Source organism: Saimiri boliviensis, chromosome 1 (assembly GCF_048565385.1).
Source record: "Saimiri boliviensis isolate mSaiBol1 chromosome 1, mSaiBol1.pri, whole genome shotgun sequence".
Classification (NCBI taxonomy): Eukaryota; Metazoa; Chordata; class Mammalia; order Primates; family Cebidae; genus Saimiri; species Saimiri boliviensis.
In genome coordinates, this window is record NC_133449.1 from 59769618 (window position 1) to 59796793 (window position 27176).

The following is a 27176-nucleotide window of genomic DNA, read 5'->3' on the forward strand; positions in this document are numbered from 1 at the left end:
CAAACCACTGAGCACCCTCCTGTGACCGGGAGAAAGCCCAGAGCCTTGAGCAACTAACACACTCCTGAGCCAGTGAGTGGCTGTTCACCCATGCCCAGGGCCTGAGAAATAGCACTGTAGGCCACTCCCAGCAGATGCTCAACCATGCAGGCCAAGCAGCCATACACTCATGCCCCAGCACTGAGAGAAAAAAAAAAAAAAATCCTGCAGCTGCCTCATAAGCCTTCCTCCAGGTCCACTAAACAGCTGTGTGCCCATGTCTAGATACCAAAGAGACACCCTTCGGCCACCCCTCTGGGGCAGGCTCCCGGATCAATGGAACAGCCTTGCATCTTAAGGATACTCTGTGAGAAACAACATAATACAAATATTTTGCATTTCAATGAAATAAGGAAGACAATTTATGTTGTTGCATCCAAAAACAGGTGAATGGATAAAGAAAATGTACACGCACACAATAGAATGCTATTTAGCAATTTAAAAAAAAAATGAAATTCTGTCTTTTGCAACAAAATGAATGCAAATGGAGGTCACTGTAAGTGAAATAAGCCAGGAACAGAGAGGTAAACACCGCATGTTTTCAGTCACAGGCAGAGGTTAAAAGAAGTTGATCTCATAGAAGAAAATAGCAGAACAGAGATTATAAGAGACTGGGAAAAGTCTTGGGAAGAAGGGGATAGGGAGATTTTTTTTTTTAAGGGATAAAAGGATAAAAGTTACAGCTAGGCAAGAGAAATAACTTCTAGTGTTCTACAGCATTGTAGAATGACTCCAGTTAACAAAAATGTATTATATGGTTTCAGATAGTTAGAAGGAGGATATTTAATGATTCCAACACAAAGAAATGATAAATATTTGAGTTGATGAGTATGCCACTCACCCTGATCTAATCACTATATATTTTTGTGTATACACACACACACACACATACACGCACACACACATACACACACACAGACACACATATGTTTCTAGCATTATGTACTCCATACCATCAGGTAGCTCCGTGGGCCTGTCCCCCTTCCCCACAATAAAAAAAGTTATAATTCAGTATGAAGTTCCAGGACAAATTCCATTATTTATGCAGAGGTAACTTAGAATTCTATTTCTCTAAGGATTCCTTGTGGAGGTGACATCAACCAAATTTCATACAAATATGGGACTTGAATGAAAATTTCAAGTCCCAGGGATAGAAGTTGCTTTACAAAAAGGCATAAAAGAAATGCATCCTCTGTCAGATATTTCTGCAGCTGCTAAAATTCTTTTGGGAGTAGTGAGAAGCAGAGAGCCACTCATCTAGAGGTTGCCCTAAATAGGCTTTTAGCTTGTGGTATCTCCTGAAGTTTTCACAAGTAAGATCTTACACCAAAGTAATGTCTATTGGTGATCTGGTAAGAATAGGGGATTAAATGTAAGGTACTTAAAAATTAAAGGTGATAAGAAATAATCACATGTCATTCAGAATGTTAGCAAAGATGCATGTCAAAGTATGCAAAAAAAAAATAGAAAAAAAGTAAAAATAAAAACCTCAGTAAGCTAGAGAATTAATATTGCAATGCATGTAAAATGTAGGCCTCTGACAAGGACTTTGCAATAATTATATTCCAAATTTTTCAAGACATAAATGACAGAATTGTAGTTAGACAATGAGATTAATCAATTATAATGAGAAAGAAAAATAATTGTGAATAGCTCATAATGTAAAGGGCAATGTTTGTGCTTCAAGGTGGAGTATAGAGAGAAAGCGATGAAAAACCTCAAAGTGAAACAGCATGAAAAATAGAGTGAAATATCTAGAGTAAGTAATAGAAGAAATGATGGAAAGGCAATATTTTAAGAAAAACTGACTATAATGTTAGTTGGATTGAAGAAAGATACGTGCTCAGTTAGAAAGCACACATAAATAAAAATAAGTGCACACCCAGAAACACTGTAGCTATGTTGTAAAATATCAATGATAAAGAGAAAACCTTAAAAGCATCCAGAGTAAAAAGACAGATTATCAATGGAGGAACAGCAAAGAGATTTACAACAGGCTTCCTGCAGAAACTTCAAATGCCAAGTGATAAGTAAAATCTTCAAAGGGCTGAGAGACAATAATTGCCAATGCAGAAATCTATACCTACTAATACTAGCATTCAAGAGAGAAAAGAAGATGCAATTTAAAATTACCACCAAACACTCTTAGAAATAATCCCGAAGGGTGTAAGAGTGACAAGAATTAAAAAAAGGAACAAATGAAGAAAATGTGGAAAGAAAAGAGAAATAATGAGGTAGAATATTGACAAAAATAGATTGTAATCCAGTTTTGTGACCAATCAAAAGTTGTTTTTCTCTGTTGTAAAAACACAATTAATATTCTCAATTATAATAACATAAACCTGTTCAATTAAAATCAAGATGTATTAAAGATACTACTAAAATGTATACATGAACACACAAAAACATAACAGAAAAGATAATTTTCTACAATGGCCAATAAAAATTAAAATATTTAATTAGTAACCAAACTCCTCCACACCAAAATTAACTGGCTCAGACTAAAAAACGTAGCAAGAGTTAATGATTTTTATTTGAATTATTCCTGAGATATAAAATTTTAAGGTTGCCTATCTTATTTTATGAAATTAGGTTATCTTGATACAGACGCTAATGAGAACAATAAGATAAAATGTATTTTTTAATGTTCAGTAATAAACGTTAGGACATCCTCTAACAGTTGTGGAATTCTGGGCTATAATCCAAATGGTAATACATGTAACATATATCTAAACATTTGAAAGCTACAACTCAAATTTAAAAACTCAATTACTATTTATTCTTTTATACAATTTTGAAAAAAATATATTATTTTAGTAAGGATCCAGGTGGCTATATTGATATTTAAAATTCAATAATTTTTTTGAGTTTCATGTGCAAATAAATTACTTTAGGGATAGCTGGTCAATATTTTCTAGTCATCAGCTACCCCTTGTCTTTCAACACTATTTCTTTATCGCACAATGAATGGCTTTATATAAATTTATGGCCAACATCCATGTTTGCATGTGCAAGCTTTGTCTACACACCACCAAATTAGCTATTCTTTAAGTACAGGCTCTTGTATCCAGGAGTGCATATACATCCACAAATTAGTTCAGCTTCAGGAGGAAAGATAGGTGAAAATGCTGTCTCAAGTTTGGTAGTATGACCAAGGCCATTGCAGAAAGGCATTCAGAGATTGTGAGAGCTCAGATAAAGCATAAGGGATTGTGTTGTTTGGAACATATATCTCTTTGACTCTATGACCTTCATAGCCCCTTGAAAAAAGCAGAGTCTGAAACTAAGGATGTTTCCAATAAATGCCAACACAAATAATCTTAACACAACACTTGGTAAATTAAATTTTAAAACATACATTATATTTTTACATTATAACCAAGCAAAGTTTAAAGTAGAACATGCACATATGTAATCTAATATATATACAGATTAAATAAGCAAACCATCTTAAAAGATGACAAAGTACATGAAAAATTAAATTGCCGTAACATGATGAAAAGATAATTCTTTATAAATTAAAGATGGAATAGTACTCTCTCAGTTTGTTAATTATATATACCTAAAATCTATTAGAGACATCAAGCTTATGATAAACTTTGACAACATCGAGTATGATAAAGACAGAAGACACTTGGTTGGTGAATTTTTTTTTTTTTTCAAATAATTAATTTAATATTTTCTTCTATAATAGGTACAGCCATCTTATACTAAAACTTTTGGGGGAGAAGGGCCATTACCTTAATTTACACAATAAATCGTTTATGTTTTGCCAGAGAGTGAAAGTAGACCAGGATGTTCTTGACAAGTTGTTGTTGCTATTCCCGCCATCTTTGATTCTGACCCATTTTTACCTTCTGTGCATTTACTTTTAGTTAATCTATTTGATTTGAATACACTGTTTGGTGAATTTTTACCCATTCTGCCATTTAGTATCTTTTAATTGCAGCATTTAGGCCATTTACATTCAATGTTAGTATTGAGATGTGAGTTACTATTCTATTCATTTTGCTATTTGTTGTCTGAAGACTTTTAAAAAAAATTGTTATTGCTTTATACGTTCTGTGATTATATACTTTAAGGAGGTTCTATTTTGATGCATTTCAAGGAATTGTTTCAAGATTTAGAGCTTTTTAAAGCAGTGCTTATAGTGCTGGCTTGGCAGTGGCAAATTCTCTCAACATTTTTTTGACTGAAAACGATTGTATTTTTTCTTCATTTATGATGCTCAATTTGTGTTTCACAGAAAGTAAATTATTGCTTATGGAGGCTAAACAAAGGACACCAATTTTTTCTAGCTTGTAGTTTGCACTGAGAAATCTGCTGTTAATTGGATAGCTTTTCCTTTCCTTTATAGGTTACCTGATGCCTTTGCTTCACAGCTCTTAAGAATCTTTCCATCATCTTGATTTTAGATAGTCTGATGACTATGTACCTAGGTGATGATCTTTTTGAGATGAATTACACAGGTGTGTTCTTTGAGCTTCTTGGTTTTGAATGTCTAGATCTCTATCTCTAGCAAGGTCAGGAAAGATTTCACCAATTATTTCTTCAAATATATTTTCCAAACTTTTAGATTTCTCTTCTTCCTTGGCAACACTAATTATTCTTTGATTTGGACATTTAACATAGTCTCAAACTTCTTAGAGACTTTGTTCATGTTTTTAAGTTCCTTTTTCTTTGTCTTTGTTGAATTAGGTTAGTTCAAAAGCCTTATCTTTGAGCTCTGAATTTCTTCTTTTTGCTTGTTTGACTCTATTGCTGAGACTTTCCAGTTTATTTTGCATTTCTCTAAGTGTGTCCTTCATTCTCAGAAGATTGTTTTTTATTTATGCTATCTATTTCTCTGGAGGTTTTTTCATCCATATCCTGTAACTTTTTTTTTTTTTTTTTTTTTTTTGAGGTAAGATTCCACTCTGTCACCCAGGCTAGACTGCAGTGGCATGATCTTGGCTCACTGCAACCTCCGCCTTTTGGGGTCAAGCAATTCTCCTACATCAGCCTCCCAGGTAGCTGGAAATGCAGGCACCTGCCACTACTCCTGGCTAATTTTTATATTATTTTTGTAGAAATGGGGTCTTGTTATGTTGTCGAGGCTGGTCTCAAACTCCTGAACTCTGGTGATCTACCCATCTCAACCTCCCAAATTGCTGAGATTGCAGGCATGAGCCACTGCATGTGGCTATTTTGTTAAATTTCTTTGAGTATTCACTTTTCTCTGGTGCCTCCTTGAGTAACTTAATAACTGACTTTACGAAATATTATTTCCTGCAATTCAGGGATTTCTTCTTGGTTTTGAGCTATTGAGGGTGAGCTAGTGTGATCTTTTGAGAGTGTTAAAGAAACTTGTTTCAATATATTACCAGAATTGTTTTTCTAATTCCTTCTCATTTCAGTAGGCTACATCAGAGGGAAGATCTGGGGCTCAAGAACTGCTTTTCAGATTCTTTTATTCCACAGGGTGCTTCCTGGATGTGGGTGCTCAGGAATGTGGATTCCTGAGAGCCAAACTGAAGTGATTGTTATTTCTCTTCTGGATCTAGCTGCCCAGTGGAGCTACCAGGCTTTGGGCTGTTACTGGGGTGTGTCTACAAAACATCCAGTGATGTGATCCATCTTCAGGTCTCTCAGCTGTGTATACCAGCACCTGCTCTGGTGAAGGTAAAAGGGATATAAAACGGATTTGTGAGGGTCCTTGGTTGCATTTTTGTTTATTGTGTTAGTTTTACGTTGGTTTGATTCCAGCCAGAAGTTGGCACTTTCAAGAAAATATCTGCTGCGGTAGTATAAAGAGGCGCTGGGTTTGCCTGGGTATGTTTCTGAGGTGTTGGGCAGGGCCATAGACCTTCCCAAAATTATGCCCTTTGTTATTGGCTACCAGGGCAGGTAGAGAAAGATGATCCAGTGCCAGTGGGGGCAGGGTTGTGTGTGTCTGAGCTCATGCTCTTCTTGGACCTGGCTTACTGTGGCTGCTTTGAAGGTGGGGTGTGGTTCTTAGGCCAACCAAGTTATGTTACCAGGGGGGATTATTGCTGCCTCTGCTGTATCACGCAGGTCACCAGGAAATGGGGGAAAACCAGGAGTTATAGGCCTCATCCAGCTCCCATGCAGCCTGAAAGGCCAGTCTCCTTCCCTTCATGCCTCCCCCAACAGCATCAAGTTTATTGCCAGGCAGTGAATGAGCAGGACTGAGGACCTGGCCCACGTTCCAGGCCTCCCCACTGGGAAAGCAAGTAAGGTTTTCAGGTTTTGCACCTCACCATCTGCCACAATTTCTAAGCTGAGTCTGCACTCACCTTTCACACTCTCCCCAAATTCTGTCCAGGAAATTCTGCAATTTGTTGAAATTGCTACAAAGTAAAGCTGAAGGTTTCCTTCTCCCTGTGATCTTTCATCAATTCCACTGGCAGCCCATCTCAAGGACACCTGTGAGACAAAGTCAGAAATGGCTTCCCTGGGGACTGAGAGTGCCCACAGGGCTCTTCCTGCTGCTTTCTCACTGCTGTATTTTGCATGGCTCTCTTAAGTTTGTCTTAGCTCCAGGTAAAGTCAAATCCTTCTCCCATGGTCTGGACCTTAGTGATCCCCAGTGGGGACATGTGTTCAGGGACAGACAATCCCCCTTTCACACTTTGGACATTCACAATTTTTTGACTGTCTGCCAGACTCTGCAGCAGCAATCCTTATTTAATGCTAACGTTATCTTAACTGGTGTGGTGTTGCTTTATATAAATTAGTGTGATGTGCTAACATAGAACTTAAAAATATATTTATAATAATAAGTTTGTAAAATGTTGAAAATTAGTAAATGAATCTACAAATTCCTAATTCCATGAGGCCAGCATCATCCTGATATCAAAATCTAGCAGAGATAAAACAAAAGAAAACTTCAGGCCAATATTCCTGATGAACATCAATGCAAACATTCTCAATAAAATACTGGCAAACAAATACAGCAGCACATCAAAAGGCTTATCCACCATGATCAAGTTGGTTTTATTCCCAAGAGGCAAGTCTGGTTCAACACAGAAAAATCAATAAGCAAAATTCATCACATCAACAGATCTAAAGACAGAAACCACAAGATTATCTCGATAGACACAGAAAAGATCTTCATTAAAATTAAACATCCTTTCATGTTAAAAACTCTTAATAAACTAGATTGTAGGAACATACATCAAACTAACAAGACTCATCTATGACAAGCCCACAGCCAATATCATACCATATGGGCAAAACCTCAACTAGTTCAGCATACACATTCTTTTCATTAGCACTTCAAAAATAATACAGAATACATCGTATAACAAAACAACTGTTGGCAAATACAAAAAGTCAAAATAATATCAACTATTTTTTTCTGATACAATGGAATATAACCAGAAATCAAAAACAAGAGAAAATTTGGGGACTACACAAGTATACAGAAATTAAACAACATGTTCCTGAATTATTAATGGGTCAATGAAAAAATCAAGAAGCAAATTTAAAATGGAAAATATAAAAATGGAAATACAACATACCAAAATCTATGGTATACAGAAGAAGCAGTACTAAGGGGGAAGTTTATAGCAATAAATGCTTATGTCAAAAAAAAAAAAAGACTTTTTTTTAGAAAAAACAAACAATCTAATGATCCATGTCATGGATTGGAAGAATTAATATTATTAAAATGTCAATAACACACTAAAAAACTTACACATTCAATGCAATTTCTATCAAAAAGTCAATGATATTATTTACAGGAATAGTAAAGGCAATCTTAAAATTTGCCTAGAACAACAAAAATCCCAGAATAATAAAAGCAGCCTTGAGCAAAGAGAACAAAGCTGGAGGTATTATACTACTTGACTCCAAAATATACTACAAAGCCATATTAGCCAAAACAGTACAGTACTGGCATACAACAGACACACAGACCAATGGAACAGAATAGAGAATTCAGAAATAAATCTACAGTCACAGGCAATTTATTTTTGACAAGTGTCCAAAGAATGTGTATTAGGAAAAGGTCAATCTCTTCAATAAATGGTGCTGGACAATCTGAATAACCATTCACAGAAGAATGAAATTAGATCCTTATCTCTCACCATATACAAAAATCAAATAAAGTAAATGAAATACTTAAATTTAAGACATGAAATTATAAAACTACTAAAAGAAAACATAGGGAAAAATGATTCACAAAGTATGACTGGGCGAAGATTTTTTGACTAAGATCTCAAAAAGCACAGGCAATAAAAACAAAAAAATAGACAAATGGAATTACATCAAACTAAAAATCTCCTGTACAGCAAAGGAAACAATCAGTAGTGTGAAGAGACAATCTATAGAATGGGAGAACACATTTTTGCAAATTATCTGAGAAAGTGTTAGTAACCATAATATATAAGGATCTCAAACATATTAGAAAAATAAAGTAACCTGATTAAAACATACACAACATATCTGAATAGACATATTCAAGATAAGACATACAAATGGAAAGCAGGTATATGATAAAATATCCAACAATGCTAATTAACAGGGAAATGCCAATCAAAACCATAGTGAGATATCATCTCACCCTAATCAAAATGGCTCTTATTAAAATGACAAAATATAACATATAGTGGTGAGGATAGGAAGGAAGGAGGAGAATATTCATACTCTGTTGAGTATGAGTATTCATACTATTATGAATATTTCAACTATGGAAAACAGTGTGAAGCTTTCTTAAAAAAACTCAAAATAGAATTTACCATAGGATCAAGCAAGTTCACTGTTGTATGTATGTGCAAGAGAAAAGAAATAAATGTATCAAATAAATATCTGTACTCTCTTGTTTATTGTAGCCACTATTCATGTTAGCCAAGATACAGAATCATTCTAATTGTCTACCAATGCATAAATGAATAAAAAATGTGGTATATATACACAAAGGAGTATGAGTTAGCCATAAGAAAGGAAATCCCATAATTGCTGAAACATAAATAAAACTGAAGATCATGTGCTAAGTGAAATAAACCACGTACAGAAAGGCAAATGTCACATATTCTCATTCACACATAGGAGCTAAAGAAGTGGTTCATGTGAATGTTTACCAGAGGCTGGGAAGGGAAGAGGAAAGGGAAGATGAAGAGAGGTTGATTAATGGGTACAAAAGTACAGCTGGAAGAAATAAGAACATGTGATCCATAGTTCAGAGGGTAACCAGGAGTAAAAATAATTTATCGTATATTTCAAAATAACTAGAAGATTATAATTCAAATGTTCCTAAAATTGTAAGAAATCAGATAAATGTTTGAGGTGATAGATATCCTGATTACTTTTATTTGATCCTTACACACTATAGGAATGTATCAAAATATTATATATATTTTAAAAACATGTACAACTCTTAGGTATCAATAAAAAAAATGGTCCTCAAAATTCATATATCTAGCATTGTGATCTAATGTAAGCATTTCCTTTAAGATTAAGAAAAAAAAACAATAATTGTTTCCATCATGTTTATTCAACATGTTACTAGAAGTTGCAGTTTGCAATGTAGAATAAGATAATTAAATAAAAAGTTTAGAAATTTGAAAAGAGAAAATGAAACTCTTACTGGGAATGATAATATAATTGTCTACAAAGAATACGCAAAATTTGTGGGAAAATACTACAATAAATAAGGAAGTCTAGCACAGTCAATGGGCCTCAAATTCACCTGTTCACACTTGACACAAATCTTAAAAATATGGTTACTAGATCATAATTTATAACAATAAAGAAACTTTAGAAAACATTTTAAAAATAATAAAATAATTGATGTTTAAAACAAAAAATTATAAAACTATTAATCACATTTAATAATTAAATATGAAAAGTTATGCTATAATCATAAAGAATCAGTATAATAAAGATCTTTAAACTCTAATTTTTTCTATAGATTTGATGTACTTTAAATTGAAATCTGAAAGGACATTATCTGGGGATTTTGATGCATGATTTTTGACTTTTATATGGGAATAAAATCAGATAATTGAGAAAATATTATGAAATTATATTAATTATGATGTCAATAAATTGCAGACAGATAGAATAGTGTGTTTTCATATACAGTCTGTCTCCAAATGGACAATTGAGAACCACATCCAAAAATCATATTTAAGTGGACTGGGACTTAAATGTAAAACACAAAATTTAAACACTTTTAGAGTAATGTATTGCACATGTGTGTATATACATGCATATATAAATACATATCTATACACACACATTTACAATATGTATATATTGTATCGTATGTACATATACTATACACACACATATATATACACACATTTATACATAACAAAGGACAATCTGTACACAAAATATAAAAACAGCCCCAATAACAAGTTAATAATAATTTTTTTAAATATGCAGGAGTAATAAAATATTAATCAATATTAAAGTACATTAGATATAATGACAGTAAAAATATACTTTCACTGCATTCACAAACATTTAAATACCTGATAATGTGAAGTGTTAATAAGGAAGCAAGAAAAGGAAAAAATATAAGATATTACTAGGTGACATATAGGTTTTTTTGGTTTTTGTTTTGTTTTGTTTTGTTTTGTTTTTTTGAGGCAGAGTCTCACTCTGTTGCCCAGGCTGGAGTGCAGTGGCACCATCTCTGCTCACTTCACCCTCCACCTCCCAGGTTCAAACGATTCTCCTGTCCTGCCTCTGCCTCCTAAGTAGCAGAAACTGGTGGTGCATGCCACCAGGCCAAGCTAATTTTTTGTATTTTTAGTAGAGACGGGATGGAGTATACGTTTTTATCATACTTCGGGGAAGTCATTTGGCATTTTCCGTTGAAGTTGCCCAACTAGCAATACCTACAAAGACTTTTATAAACAATGATTTTTCAATAGTGTAGTTAAGAGAAATCAAGTCAATACAGGGAAGTGTAATCTCCTCACAGCACACCACTAGTGATGTTAAAATTATGAGGGCAGCAAGATTTCAATGTGGATAAAATTACCAACTTCCAATTATTTACCAGTAACGACACTAGCTGGAAGCGTAAGTTTAAGTAACAGAGATGCACTTTAAGTCATGGACTGAGGTAGAATCATATGGAAAAATCAATCCTTCTTTTTTCCTAGTAAACTAGTACAGAGGTAAAATCAATCTCTGTTTTCTTTTAGTAAACTAGTAAAGAGGGACCTTTGAAAAGGGGGCAAGTAGTTGTGTTGCACACATAATGCTTAGAAATTTATTCTTCAAAGTTCTCACAAGATTCATTTCCACCTCCATCCTACATCTCACCTTTTATCACACTGGTAGTTTTGGGTTTTTTGTTTAGCATACAAATATAGTTATTTTCACATTTAATAATGTATTGTATTCTAAAATTACACTGTTAGCTCCCCTAGACTGCTTAATTTGAGAGTTATAATTAGCTTCAATTTTCTTGGAACAGAGTGAATGCAAAGTGTATTGGATTTTAATTTAAAATGCTATTTCGTAGTCGATTTAAGTACTAAAATGTTATACACAAATTGCACTTTTAGTCAAATGACTCTCAAGTATTTTTTGAAGTGTATAATTAAAATATTCAAATGTGCTCTGATAAGCCACTTTCAGAATCTCTGGAATACTCCTAAAGGTGACTTGGAAAAAACCGAAAACCAAACTTCCTTCCTTCCTTCCACAACACCTGGTAGACACTCTGAATAATTTGTTTTTGAAATACTTCAGAATAAGACACTTCTCACTAATTATAACCATAACTCAGCAGAGTTAGTGTGGTTTCCATTTTATAGGCATTTAGAAGTAGGACATATTTTCAAGAGACTACACCTCATTACCTTTAATAAGAGTAGCCTCATGCTATTTCAATAGAAGTTATACACGATCTTCATTGGCAAGCATGATTTAATAAACGTGTTTATCTTATGCACATAATCATTGCCATCTCATCATCATACAACCTTTTAAGTCCTTGACTTTTCTTCAAAGGAGCTTATTCTTAAAAAATAAGTTTGATAATTTTTACTTTCCACATTTTCTCAAAGAGCTCAGGTTGTCTGCAAGATACTGTTTTGTCATCTAAGCTACGTAGCCAGCTGCAAGAGACATGTGGTGTTATATTTTGTCACATGATAAAAGTAAGGTTGAAAAGTAGTTGTTTAATTGGTCCTCTTGTTTCAGAAATCTCATTGTTTACTATATTATATTCTTTATTGTATCAATAATTTTCTGTACAATGTATATCAGTTATAATAATTTTTATAATAATTTTTTACACAGTGGTTTGTATGTTAGGAAACTTGTTTACAAATGATTCCCCTTTTTCCTGATGTTAACCCAATTTGGGAAATCCAAATTTTCATTTATTAATGTGAAGGACATTGATCTCTTTATTGTCAAATGTGACGTAAACCTTTTCCCTTCTAGAACTGCTGAGGGAGTACAGTGTATTTTAGCCTTAATTTATCCCACACGTGTGGTATGCAGATCAGCAGTGAATCAGATGCTCTCTGTGTTCTCTAGTTATAAGACAAAGAGCCAAAACAATACCAATTCCTGTCCTTCACCAAATATAAAATTTTGTTTTGAAATAACATATAGATTAAAAAAAGGTAATACTTAAAATAAAAATTAATTATAGAATTGGTGTAATAAGCTTGAAACTCACTGATAGCCTCCAGGTGCAATTTCACGAAAAAAAAAAAAAAAAAAAAAAAAACTAGCAGCTTTAAATATCCATGGATTATCATCCATGAGTGTGTAATGCTTGCCCTCAGGTTTATAAATTATCAGCTAACATTCAAGTGCAATAATTTTCAAATTGTGGTCAAAATCAGCTTGAATCAGAATCTTCTGAGGACTTTGTTAAGAATGCAGATTATCTGGATGCTCTCCAGGCCGACAAAATGGAATATATGCAACAACATAGATGTAGCTGGAGGACATTAAGTGAAACAAGCCATGCATCAAAAGACAAACTTCACGTGTTCCCATTTATTTGTGGGAGTTAAAAACTAAAAAGGTTGAATTTATGGAAATAGGGAATAGAATGACAGTTACTAGAAGTTAGGAAAAGTAGCAGGGTGAGGGTAGGGAGGATGTTGACAGTTACAAAAATATGGTTAAATAGAATGAATAAGAAGTATTATTTGATAGCATAACAGGGTGACTACAGTCAATAATAATTTATTATTCATTTAAAAATAACTAAAAGTGAATAATTAGGATAACACAAAGAAATGATAGATTCTTAAAATGATATATACCCCATTTACCCTAACATGATTATTATGCGTTTTATGCCTGCATCAAAATCTCTCTTGTACCCCATACATATGTATATATATATATATATATATATATATATATATATAAAATATAGATATATAATTTATCCACACAAATTTTGAAAAAAAAAAAGTACTAATTTAACTAGTGAGACCACCAGAGTCGTAACTGTATGAAAGCTCCAGGATCAGAGTAAAAGCCACATGTATCAGTCTGTCATACAGCTGCAGATCTGAAGAGATGATCTGAACCTCAATAAACTGAACAGAAAGTATGGAAAACTGTAATATCAATAATTCTAATAGAAAAACACTGAGAGGGGCCATACTCTATTTCTGACATACTAGAATATATACTAAAAGTACCAACATTACGAAAGCAAATAAGTATTACATAGGACACATCTGAAAAGTAAAAATACTGCAAAGCAAAGATAAAATCACCATGCTGAAAATTGGTAGGATGATCAGACTTCTGACAACTGTTTCTCTATATGCCGAATTCTTTGACATCCTCTCTCAAAGGAACGAATCCATGTGTACTGGGAAAAGAGCAGAAAGGCTCTTTGAGAACATACTTGTAATATTCCTTCAGTGAGTATTATGGAAATCCCCCTATCCCCCTCCAAGGATGAGTGCTGGGATTTTGAAAGGAAGAAAACGAAACAATGGAATTGACTAAAAAACTTGAATAACTCTTAGCAATACTGGGCAAATAGGGCCTAATAAGTTCCAAAGGGTACTGTTCCTAGCACTGGCAGTCACATCTTCATTTGGTTCCTCACATTGAGAGCAAGCACAACGGACAGAACAGGTTTAGAGAATCTTCTAAGTTAGAAAACTGGGGGAAAAGACTATAATGCAAAGAACAGATCTGCCCTGAAGAATCACCAGAAATGCATATTTCTCAAATAGCACTGCATAAAGAAATAGAAGAGCATTTTGGAAAGATGTATAATTTCAGGTTTTTTGAGATTTAAAAATGTCTTTTTTGAAAGTAGAACAACAATTTACATGAGGAAAAATATTCATATTAAAAAAGTGTGACAGTAAGATATAGTACAGGATCATAGCATTTTAATTATAACAAAGTGAACCGTTTTCGAACAAAGGAAAACAAAAAGAGGGAGGGCAAATGTATAGATATTTTTAATTAAGAGAGAGAATAATCTGTTTATATTTAATTCGTGTCCATTTCATTTTCTTTTCTTTTTCTTTCTTTTTTTTTTTTTTTTTTTTTTTGAGAGGAGTTTCGCTCTTGTTACCCAGGCTGGAGTGCAATGGCGGAATCTCGGCTCGCCGCAACCTCCGCCTCCTGGGTTCAGGCAATTCTCCTGCCTCAGCCTCCTGAGTAGCTGGGATTACAGGCACGTGCCACCATGCCCAGCTAATTTTTTGTATTTTTAGTAGAGACAGGGTTTCACCATGTTGACCAGGATGGTCTCGATCTCTCGATCTCATGATTCACCCGCCTCGGCCTCCCAAAGTGCTGGGATTACAGGCTTGAGCCACCGTGCCCGGCTTGTCCATTTTATTTTCTTGGTGCCAGACTTATTTTTTGCTCTGGTTAACCTGCCTTGGAATTGGACGTTCTTGTCCCCTTTTGATTTCTAATGGCTCTTTCTATATAAATTATTTCAACTTTTTTTTTTTTTTATATGAAGTTTCACTTTTGTTGCCCCGGCTGGAGTGCAAAGGCACCATTTTGGCTCACTACAACTTCTGCCTCCCGGGTTCAAGTGATTCTCCAGCCTCAGAGTCCGGAGTAGCTGAGATTACAGGCATGCGCCACCAAGCCCAGCTAATTTTTGTATTTTTAGTACAGATGGGGTTTTGCAATGTTGTTCAGACTGGCCTCTAACTCCTGACCTCAGGTGATCCATCCACCTCAGCCTCCCAATACTTGAAGTTTTTGGACATTCTATGCCATCCGTGCTTTCTTGATGTTTACATTTGCAATTTTTTTTTTTTTTTAAACGGTGTCTAGGCTGAAGTGCAATGGCAAGATCTTGACTCACTGCAATCTCCGCCTCCTGGGTTCAAGCAATTCTCCTGCCTCTGCTCTGGAGTAGCTGGGACTACAGGCGCACACCATCACAACCGGTTAATTTTTTTGAATTTTAGTTGAGATGGATTTCACCATGTTGCCCAGGCTGGTCGCGAACTCCTGAGCTCAGGCAATCTGCCCACTTTGGCCTCCCACAGCACTGGGATTACAAGCATGAGTCACTGCCTTTTAAATGTGTTCATTTTATTTAAAAATAATTGGAAATTCCATTTGACCCAGCAATCCTCTTACTGGGTATATACCCAAAGGCTTATTAAATTGTTCTGTTATAAAGACACATGCACACGTATATTCGTTGTGGTGCTGTTTACAGTAGCAAAGACCTGGAACCAACCCAAATCCCATCAATGATAGACTAGACAGAGAAAATGTGGCCCATATACACCATGGAATACGATGCAGCCATAAAAAAAGATGAGTTTGTGTCCTTTGCAGGGACATGGATGAATCTGGAAACCATCATTCTCTGCAAACAGACACAACAACAGAAAACCAAACACCACGTGTTTTCACTCATAGGTGGGTGATGAACAATGAGAACACATGGGCACAGGGAGGAGAGCATCTCACAGAGGGGTAGATTAGAAGGTGGGGACGAGGGGAGGGGAGGGACAGCAGGATGGGGGGGATTGTAGAGGGATAACACCAGGAGAAATGCCTGATGTAGGTGATGGGGGATGGAGACAGCAAACCATCATGTCATATGTGTACCTATGCAATAATCCTGCAGGTTGAGCACATGTGCCCCAGAGCTTAAAGTACAATAACATAATTCAATGGAAAATATTTTTCTTCTATATCTTTTGTCTGGTGACCATTTCTCTCTACAGAGCAACCCCTATTGTCAAATTCTTAAGTATTTTGAAAGGAACACAATGAAAGAAAAATAATAAAAGGAAAGTATTATATTTGTATAATATATCTATAAGTGACCATGTGTGTGTGTATATATATATATATATATATATATGTATATCTATGTTTATATTTTTGTCTATAGCTCAATCTCATGTCTATGTCTATATCTACATACACTTTTGATTATCACAACAGAAATTGTAGCATCTGTCTGAACCTTGCTTTTTAACATGCATTTATATATCTCAAATATTGTTATATATCAACAACTTAGTACACTCTAAAGAATGATATAATATCTTAAATGAATACTACAGAATTTAATCAGTCTCCTACTGGAAGACGTTGAGATCATTTCTGAACTTTTTGTATTACAAACAATGCTGTGATAATATCTGTGAAAATAAAACATTTTGCATATTTGTGCATAAATCATTTAGATATAGTTTCAAGTGCACCTATAATACCACTTCTGAGAAGGAGAATTATTGAGTTAAAGAGCATTGATAGATATCATTTGCCAAATGTTTATCATAAAGGTTTTCTATTTTATAATACAGAAGGATATTTATGCCCTTATACTTTATTAGAGTACATTAATAAATTTGTTGATTTCTGCTAATCAGAGAATGTATTTCAGTATTTTTTCTCATTTGGAAGTGTGTTGAGCATATTTTCTCATGGGTGTGTTTTTTTTTTCTTTTATTAGTCCAGATCATTGAAATTAAATAAGACCCACAGTTTTTTTTCTAGTGTTATTTACCTTTTGCTTAGATTACTATTTATTTCATTTTATTCTATATTATTTTTTCCCTGTGTTTCCCTAATCTTAGACCAAACAAGTTGCTTCTCTAGCTCAGGATTGATCACTTTTGTAACTTTATTGTTAATATTTTGTCTGATACTTGGCGAATATAAAAGTTTCTTAAAGAGTAATGTATTCTAATCACTAAGGCAGATATTTTATTTTCTCGGTAATTGAATTATTTTGAATTTTTAAACATGCAGTGAAGTTTAAGGAAAAGTACAATAAATACCCAAACATTTCTCTTTTAGACTTACCAACTTTTAAGCTGTTGCCACCCTCTCCATATCTATATTATCTATATCTATGCTTATATCTGTATCTCTATCTCTATTTACATCTATCTATATAACTGTACCTATTTATATCAGATATAGACGCAGATCTATGACAGTTATAGGTTCATTTATCTGTCATCTACCTATCTCTTTATCTCTTTACCTATGTCTTTTCATTCACCCACAAACACTTTCCTTTTGCTAACTCATCTAAAGTTATACTGTAGCTATATTGATAGCCCATCCCTAAATGTTCCCCCAAATAATTAAATTGTTCTATGAAACTATATCACATGAAGCATCTAAGAAAATCAGCATTATTTCAATGCCATCACCCAACATATGGCTCACATTAAAATTTTTCAAAATACCTTCAAGATCTCCTTCATGTTTTTCAATTCAAAATTCATTCAATGTCCACACATTGCATTTGGTGTTGTCTCATTTGCCTCCTCAGATAAAGAAAACACCATTGCTTACTTCTTTTGAGAAACTCAGGCCAGTATTCCTGACAACATGCAATTCTGAATTCAACTGATTTTTTTTCTACCTGATTAAATTGAGGTCAATAATTTTCAGCAAGAGTGACACATAAGTCATGTACTTTTTCCACTGCATTACATCACAATGGCAATGTCAAGCTAGACCTGCTAGATTAAGACCATACCATCAAATACTTCCATTGTAAATACATATTTCTTTTTTATAATTAAATGTAATCTGTGCAGTAATATTTTGAGACCTTGTAAATATTCTGGTTTCCCAATATTTTTTGCCCATTAGTGTTAGCATCCATTGGTGAAATGGCCCGACACAGTTATTACATTGGTTATTACAAAAAGAAGATTCGATTCTAACTGAAAATGTCCTTATATGTGCTATAATCTTTTAATAAAGAAGATGATGTTAGAATATCTGTGTCATTCACAGTGATAAAATCATAATATGATTTAAAGGCCCTATATTAAAAACTATTTTAAAGCCCACCACCAACAAAATTCTTATCCAACAAAATACATCCATTTTTGAAGTCCTTAATTTTATTTATTTAATAGTTTTAATGTTTATTCTATTTTATAGTTTTTCTTCTTTAATTTGAAAATAGATTAGCAACATCTGTGCACACATTAAGTTACAGAATTACATACGTATGTTTATGGATTAATGTTTTACTAATATAATCTACAGTGTACATAATATTCTTGCTGAAGTTCAACAATTCCAGTCATAATTAAGGATGAACAACTTACTATGGCAGCAATTGGAGAGTCATGGGGATTTTCCCATAGACAAGCAGCATTGATAATTCTCTGAAAACGGAAAACAGCTTTAGGGCAAACTATATCAAAGTATAAAAATGTAGAGGTGAAAAAAATACCCAAATATAGAGAAAATGTATAAGTAGCCATGTAACTATGTGATGTGGTTAATTGTTACAGTTCTGCATCTGAATAAGCATAAACACTATGATTTGAGTACACCATTCACTTCTAAGGCATTGATTTATACCATTTTGCTAAAATAAAATGATCAGTACATAATTCATAGCAGGATCTTTTCTTGTTTAACAAATTGAAATACTTTGGTTTGTAACTAGCCATGTGTAAAGCTCATAAATATTAATGAAATATTCTGACATGTTCCGTTTATTGTCCATGAATAGTCGTGAAAGATAGTAAAGGAACTTGATTGAAAATAAGCCTTAAACTTCTGTAATAAAGACACACTCCACTGGAAATTTTCCTGTAATGTCATGGTTTTATCTTTTGTTATTCTTTTTCATCAGTAATATAGAACATTGCAGTGAGGTGACTGAGAAATAAAGGTCTAAGACTACTAACCATAGCAAAATTTATTGCTTACATGAGACTTAATGATTTTTACATTTGTTAAGTATTTGACTCTGTATATAGTCCTTTAACATACTCAATGAGAATATAATACTTATTTAGATTCATGCAGTAAGATTTTATTAAATATGGGCAAATTATGGTTGTTGATATAGAATTATTTCTTCAACTTTAATGATAATTTAAAAATTAACTGTAATTTAAGAAAGTGAATTTAGCAGCCTAAAACGAACTTGGAACTATTGCACTGAAGAACATTCTAACTTAGAAAAGAGATACCAATCTTTTGCCTACTCTTTCCCCACAAAGTAGCTTAATTTTCTGCTGTTTGGAGAAATGGTGGTCATACCCATCAAATTATGTTTGGACAAGCATGATACTGCCAGTGCCCTCAAGACCAAAATACTCCGAATATCTGCTTAATTCTGCTAGGGACATACTAAGTGATGTTAGATTTAGAATTGGAGGGTAACTCACATTTCACTTAATTGGAGGGTGACTCACATTTCACTTTTTCTGAGACATCGAGGAGTAGAATTCTCAAGGAACTTGACACACCTCAAATTATTATTTTCTTTCTAGGTGGATGACAGAAAAATGCTAAAGCCTAGTGAGTAGTATCCTGTCACTCAGGATGAACACAGAAGCTTTTGCTTTTGGCAAGTAGTTGAAGGGTTAAAGAATATATTGAAATCAGTTTCTTAAGAACTGCAAACCTACATCTTCCAGTAACACTACTGAGAAGACTGTGGGAACTTCTTTTAATATGTCTTATATGTGGCTTGAAAAAAAGTGCTAGGATTACAGGCCTGAGTCACTCTGCCCAGATGATTTATGATTATATGATTTTTTGTGTATAACTATGGTAAGGAACATTGGCATGCAAAATTGGAACACAAAGATGGCTCTCTCCTTTCCCTGCCTAACTCCTTCTAAAAAATTCTTTGGAAGTTTACTAGTTCATAAATTGTTGCTTGAGAAACATGGAAATCAGGCTGGGCATGGTGGCTCATGCCTATAATCTTAGCACTTTCAGAGGCTGAGGTTGGGCGGATCATGAGACCAGCATAGCCAACACAGTGAAACCCCTTCTCTACTAAAAATACAAAAAGTAGCTAGGTGTGGCAGCACATGCCTGCAGTCCCAGCTACTTGGGAGGCTGAGGCAGAAGAATTGCTTGAACTTGGGAGTTGGAGGTTGCAATGAGCCAAGACCATGCCATGCCATTGCACTCCAGCCTGGGTGACAGAATGAGACTCCACCTCAAAAAAAGAAAAAAAAGAAAAAAGAAAAGATAAACATGGAAATAAAATTCTATGTCTTTATTCATAGATTTCATAATATTTATGAACTAATCAGAAAAAGTATTCTATTGGTAAAAATAATATATGTTCATAATTAGAATTGCTTGAGTTGTTGGTCATCTTTGACATTCACTTGTTTTCTTATTCCTTTGTTTAATATAGTAAATAACTACTTGTACATTAAGCTTCATTATAAAAGATGTATGCTTGATAGTTTTTATTTTCTAGTTGAACACAAACCAGAAAGTAAGGAGTATTCCTCAGTAAAGAGAAATTTTACCTCTTTCAACACATGAGTCCTTTACTAATGTAGCATATTTAACAGCTGGGATGAGAGTGGACATATGGCAAAGAGGTTGACTGATTCAATATAGGAGATAGCATGATTATGTTTCTATTATTCTCTCATTCTATTCAGTTCATAAATCATTTTTTCATGTTTTCTTATGGAATATGAATGTTTCTTAATATATTCTAAATATGTACTAGGTGTCTTTGCAAGCAAAAAAGTCATCATATGCCAGAAATAATATAAATTTGGCTATCCAAAGCTTTCATCATAGTTTAATATGAAAATTTCAATAATAAAATCATGATATTTCAGTTCAGGTAATGATGTCAGCATATTCAATACACTGGCTATATTTTTGAGATATGCCCCTTGAACAACTCACTCAAAAAATAAATAGAAATGGTCTTTAAACATTCTATCGTATAGTCAAGACATTATTTCTGTCATTTTAAAATGTATGTTCTTCTTCATTTTAAAAGTATGAGTACCTTTCTCTGCAAATCAATTGTGCATCTACGTAAATTTAAAATATTCTATGTATATTAAAATTTATTTCTGAGATTGATTCAAGATGGCCAAATAGGAATAGCTCTGGAGTGCAGTTCCCAGCAAGAACAATGCAGAGGGTGACTGCTCACTGCATTTCCAAACAAATTTTCACTGCCCACAGACCAGGAGATACCTGGGCCGAAAAGCTCCATGAGTTTTCAGCACAATGGTTTCAGCTGGTGCCAGGTTGGCACACAGAAACTCACACCAATCTGGGTGACTGTTTCAACTGGTGCCTGGAATGCCTGGGAGACAGAGACGCCCATTCAACTGAAAGGAAGGGGGCAGAGACATGAAGCCAGGCTATCTAGCTGGGCTGGTACCACCCCAACAAAACAAGCAATCTGAAGTAATCTGAAAGGCTCTGGACTGAGAGTTTCGGAGCAAGGGCAGCTGGACTCAGGATGGTCCAGCTCAGTGTGGAGAAGGGTGACCACCACTACCAAGGCAGTCTGCCACTACTGAGGCAGTTCACACAGCAGCTGGGCAGAGCCTATGGAAGCTCAGCAACACCTCTGTTGGTAGACTGTGACTAGACTACTCCTTACGGGGCAGGGCATGCCAACGAAAAAAGGCAGCGCCACAGGAACTTATAAATAAAGCTGACCTTCCCAGGACAGAGCACCTTGGGAAAGACGTGGTTATGAGTTCCACTGCAGCAGACTTAAAAGTACCTGCACAGCACCTCTGCACTAAACAACAGAGTCCCCAGCACAGCACCTGAGCTCCTATAAGACACAATCTGTCTCCTTAAGCAGCTCCCTGACCCCCATATATCCAAACAGACACCACATAAAGGAGAGCTCAGGCTGATGCCTGTCAGGTACCCTTCTGGGACAAAGATAACAGAAGAAGCCAGCAGCAACGCTTACTGTTGTGCAGGCCCTGCCAGTGATCCCCAGGCAAGCAGGATCTGAAGTGGACATCCAGCAGTACTGCAGCAGAGGGGTCTGACTGTTAGAAGGAAAACTAAGAAACAGAAAGAAATAACTTCATCATTAACAAAAAGGATGTCCACTCAGCTACCCCATCTGAAAGTCACCAACTACAAAGACCACAGGTAGATAAAGCCACTAAGATGGGAAGAAACCAGTGCAAAAAGGATAAAAACACAAAAAGCCAGAATGTCGCTCTTCCTCCAAAGGATGACAACTCCTCACCAGCTAGGGATCAAAGATGGATGGAGAATGAATCTGATGAACTGACAGAAAAAGGCTTCAGAAGAAGGTGGGTAATAAAAAACTTCTCAGAGCTAAAAGAACATGTGTTAACCCAATGCAAAGAAACTAAGAACTTATAAAAAAGGTTAGCTGAGATGCTAACTAGAAAAAATAGGTTAGAGAAGAATATAAATAAATGACTTGATGGAGATGAAAAACACACATGATAACTTTGCAAAGCATACACAAGTTTCAATTGCCGAATCGACCAAGCAGAAGAAAGGATATCAGAGATTGAAGATTAACTCAATAAAACAAAATGAAAAGGCAAGAATAGAGAAAAGAGTGAAAACAAACGAACAAAGCCTCCAAGAAATATGGGATTATGTGAAAAGACCTAATCAACGTTTGATAGGTGTACCTGAATGTGACGAAGAGAATGAATCCAAGCTGAAAAGCATTCTTCGGGCTATTTTCCAGGAGCTCCCCCAAACTAGCAAGCCAGACCACCATTTAAGTCCAGGAAATACAGAGAACACCACAAAGATATTCCTCAAGAAGAGCAATCCCAAGGCACATAGTTGTCAGATTCACCAGGGTTGAAATGAAGGAAAAAATGCTAAGGGCAGCCAGAGAGAAAGGTCAGATTACCCACAAAGGGAAGACCATCAGACTCACAGTGGATCTCTCTGCAGAAACCCTACAAGCCGGAAGAGAGTGGAGGCCAATATTCAACATCCTTAAAGAAAAGAACTTTCAACCTAGAATTTCATATCCAGCCAAATTAAGCTTCATAAGTGAAGGAGAAAGAAAATTCTTTATGGACAAGCAATTGCTGAGAGATGTTGTTACCACCAGGCCTGCCTTACAAGAGCTCCTGAAAGAAGCATTAAACAAGGAAAAGAACAATGAGTACCAGCCACTCCAAAAATGTACCAAATGGTAAAGACCATCGACACAATGAAAAAAATGCAACAGCTAAAGGGCAAAACATCCAGGTAGCATCAAAATGGCAGGATCAAATTCACACATAACAATATTAACCTTAAATCTAAATGGGCTAAATGCCCCAATCAAAAGACACAGACTGGCAAATTGAATAAAAAGTCAAGACTATTAGTGTGTTATGTTCAAGAAACCCATCTCATGTGCAAGGATACATATAAGCTAAAAATAAAGGGATGGAGGAAGAGTTATCAAGCAAATGGAGATCAAAAAAAAAGCAGCAGTTGTAATCCTAGTCTCTAATAAAATGGACTTTAAACCAGCAAAGATCAAGAGACAAAGAAGGGCATTACATAATGGTAAAAGGATCAATGCATCAAGAAGAGCTAATGATCCTAAATATATATGCACCCAATACAGGAACACCCAAGTACATAGAGCAAGTTCTTAATGACCTACAAAGAGCCTTAGGCTCCCACACAATAATAGTGGGAGACTCGAACACTCTACTGTTAATAACAGACAGATCAACAAGACAGAAAATTAACAAGGATATCCAGGACTTGAACTCAGATCTGGATCAATTGGACCTAATAGACATCTCCAGAAATCTCCACCCCAATTCCACAAACTATACATTCTTCTCAGCACTGCATTGCACCTATTCTAAAACTGACCACATAATTGGAAGTAAATCACTCCTCAGCAAATGAAAAGGAATGGAAATCATAACAAACAGTCTCTCAGACTACAGGACAATCAAATTAGAACTCAGAATTAAGAAGCTGACTCAGAACCACACAGTTTCATGGAAACTGAACAACTGGTTCCTGAATGTCCACTGGATAAACAATGAAATGAAGGCAGAAATAAAGATGTTCTTCAAAACCAATGAGAACGAAGACACAGCATACTAGAATCTCTGGGACACATTTAAAGCAGTGTCTAGAGGGAAATTTATAGTAATAAATGCCCACATGAGAAGCGAGGAAAGATCTAAAATCAACACCCTATCGTCAAAATTGAAAGAGCTAGAGGAGCAAGATAAAAAACAAAACAAAACAAAACAAAACAAAACAAAAAAAAAACCTCAAAACCTAACAAAGACAAGAAATAACTAAGATCAGAGCAGAATTGAAAGAGATAGAGACACAAAAAAACCCTTCAAAAAATCAATAAATCCAAGAGCTGGTTTTTTGAAAAGATCAGCAAAATAGACCACTAGCTAGATTAATAAAAAAGGGAGAAGAATCAAAGAGATGCAACAAAAAATGATAAAGGGGATATCACAACTGATTCCACAGAAATACAAACTACCATCAGAGATCACTACAAATGACTCTATGTACATGAACCAGTAAACCAGGAAGAAATTGATAAATTCCTGGACACTTGCACCCTCCCAAGTCTAAACCAGGAAAAAGTTCAAAGATTGAATAGACCAATAACAAGAGTTGAAGTTGAGGCAGCAATTCACAGCCTACCAAAAAAATACAGGTCCAGACGGGTTCACAGCTGAATTCTACCAGATGTACAAAGAGGAGCTGGTACCATTCCTTCTGAAACTATTCCAAACAATCCAAAAACAGGGAATCCAAATCATTTTATGAGACCAACATCATCCTGATACCAAAATCCCACAGAAACTCAACAAGAAAAAAAAAAAAAACTTCAGGCCAATATCCATGAGGAACATAGATGCAAAAATCTTCAATAAAATACTGGCAAACCTGTTGCAACAGCACATCAAAAAGCTTATCTATCACTATCAAGTAGGCTTCATTCCAGGGATGCAAGACTGGTTCAACATACACAATTCTATAAACATAATCCACCACATAAACAGAAGCAAAGAAAAAAAAACACAGGATTATCTCAATAGATGCAGAGAAGGCCTTTGACAAAATTTAACAGCATTTTATGCTAAAAACTCTCAATAAACTAGGTATTGAAGGAACATATCTCAAAACAATAAAAGCTATTTATGACAAACTTACAGCCAATACCATACTGAATGGGCAAAAACTGGAAGCATTCTCTTTGAAATCTGGCACTAGACAAGAATGCCCTCTCTCACCGCTCTTATTCAATATAGTGTTGGAAGTTCTAGCCAGAGCAATTAGGCAAGAAAAAAAATATAGGGTATTCAATTAGGAAAAGATGAAGTCAAATTGTCTCTATTTGCACATGACATGATTGTATATTTAGAAGACCCTATCATCTCAGCCCAAAATCTCCTTAAACTGATAAGCAACTTCTGCAAAGTCTCAGGATAAAAAAAAAATCAATGTGCAGAAATCACAAGCGTTTCTATACACCAATAACAGACTAACAGAGGGCCAAATCATGAGCAAACTCCCATTCACAGTTGCTACAAAGAGAATAAATACCTGCCGGGCATGGTGGCTCATGCCTGTAATCCAAGCACTTTGGAGGCCAAGGTGGGTGGATCACCTATGGTCAGAAGTTCAAGACCAGCCTGACCAACATGGTGAAACCCCATCTAAAAAAAAAAAAAAAAAAAAAAAGAAAAAAAAAAAAAAACACCTACGAATACAACTAACAAAGGATGTAAAGGACCTCTTCAAGGAAAACTACAAACTACTGTTCAAGGAAATAAGAGAGGACACAAACAGATGAAGAAACATCACTTGCTCATGGTTAGGAAGAATCAATATCATAAAAAGGCTATACCATCCCAAGTAATTGATAGATTCAGTTCTATCCCCATCAAGCTACCAATGACCTTCTTCACAGAACTGGAAAAAACCACCTTAAACTTCATATAGAACCAAAAGAGAGCCCAAATAGCTAAGGCGATCCTAAGCAAAAAGAATAAAGCTGGAGGCATCACGCTACCTGATTCCAAACTATACTACAAGGCTACAGTAATCCAAACAGCATGATATGGTGACAAAACAGAGATATAGACCAATGGGACAGAACAGAGACCTCAGAGGCAATGCCACACATCTACAACTATCTGATCTTTGACAAACCTGACAAAAACAGGGGAAAGGATTCTCTGTTTAATAAATGGTGTTGGGAAAAGTGGCTAGCAGTCTGCAGAAAGCAGAAACTGGACCCCTTCCTGACACCTTATACTAAAATTAACTCCAGATGGATTAGAGACTTAAACATAAGACCTAACACCATAAAAACCCTAGAAGAAAACCTAGGCAAAACCATTCAGGACAGAGGCATAGGTAAGGACTTCATGACCAAAACACAAAAAGCATTGGCAACAAAAGCCAAAATAGACAAATGGGACCTAATCAAATTCCACAGCTTCTGCACAGCAAAAGAAACAGCCATTAGAGTGAATCAGAAACCAACAGAAAGGGAAAAAAATTTTGCAATCTACTCATCTGACAAAGGGCTGACATCCAGAATCTACAAAGTACTAAAACAGATTTACAAGAGAAAAAACAAACGAGCTCATTCAATAGTGGGCAAAAGACATGAACAGTCACTTTACAAAAGAAGACATACATGAGGCCAACAAACATATGAAAAAATGCTTATCATCACTGGTCACTACAGAAATGCAAATCAAAATACCATCTCACTCCAGTTAGAATGGTGATCATTAAAAAATCTGGAGACAACAGATGCTGGAGAGGATGTGGAGAAATAGGAACACTTTTACACTGTTGGTGGGAGTGTAAATTAGTTCAACCATTGTAGAAGACAGTGTGGTGATTCCTCAACGACCTAGAAATAGAAATTCTATTTGACCCACAATCCCATTACT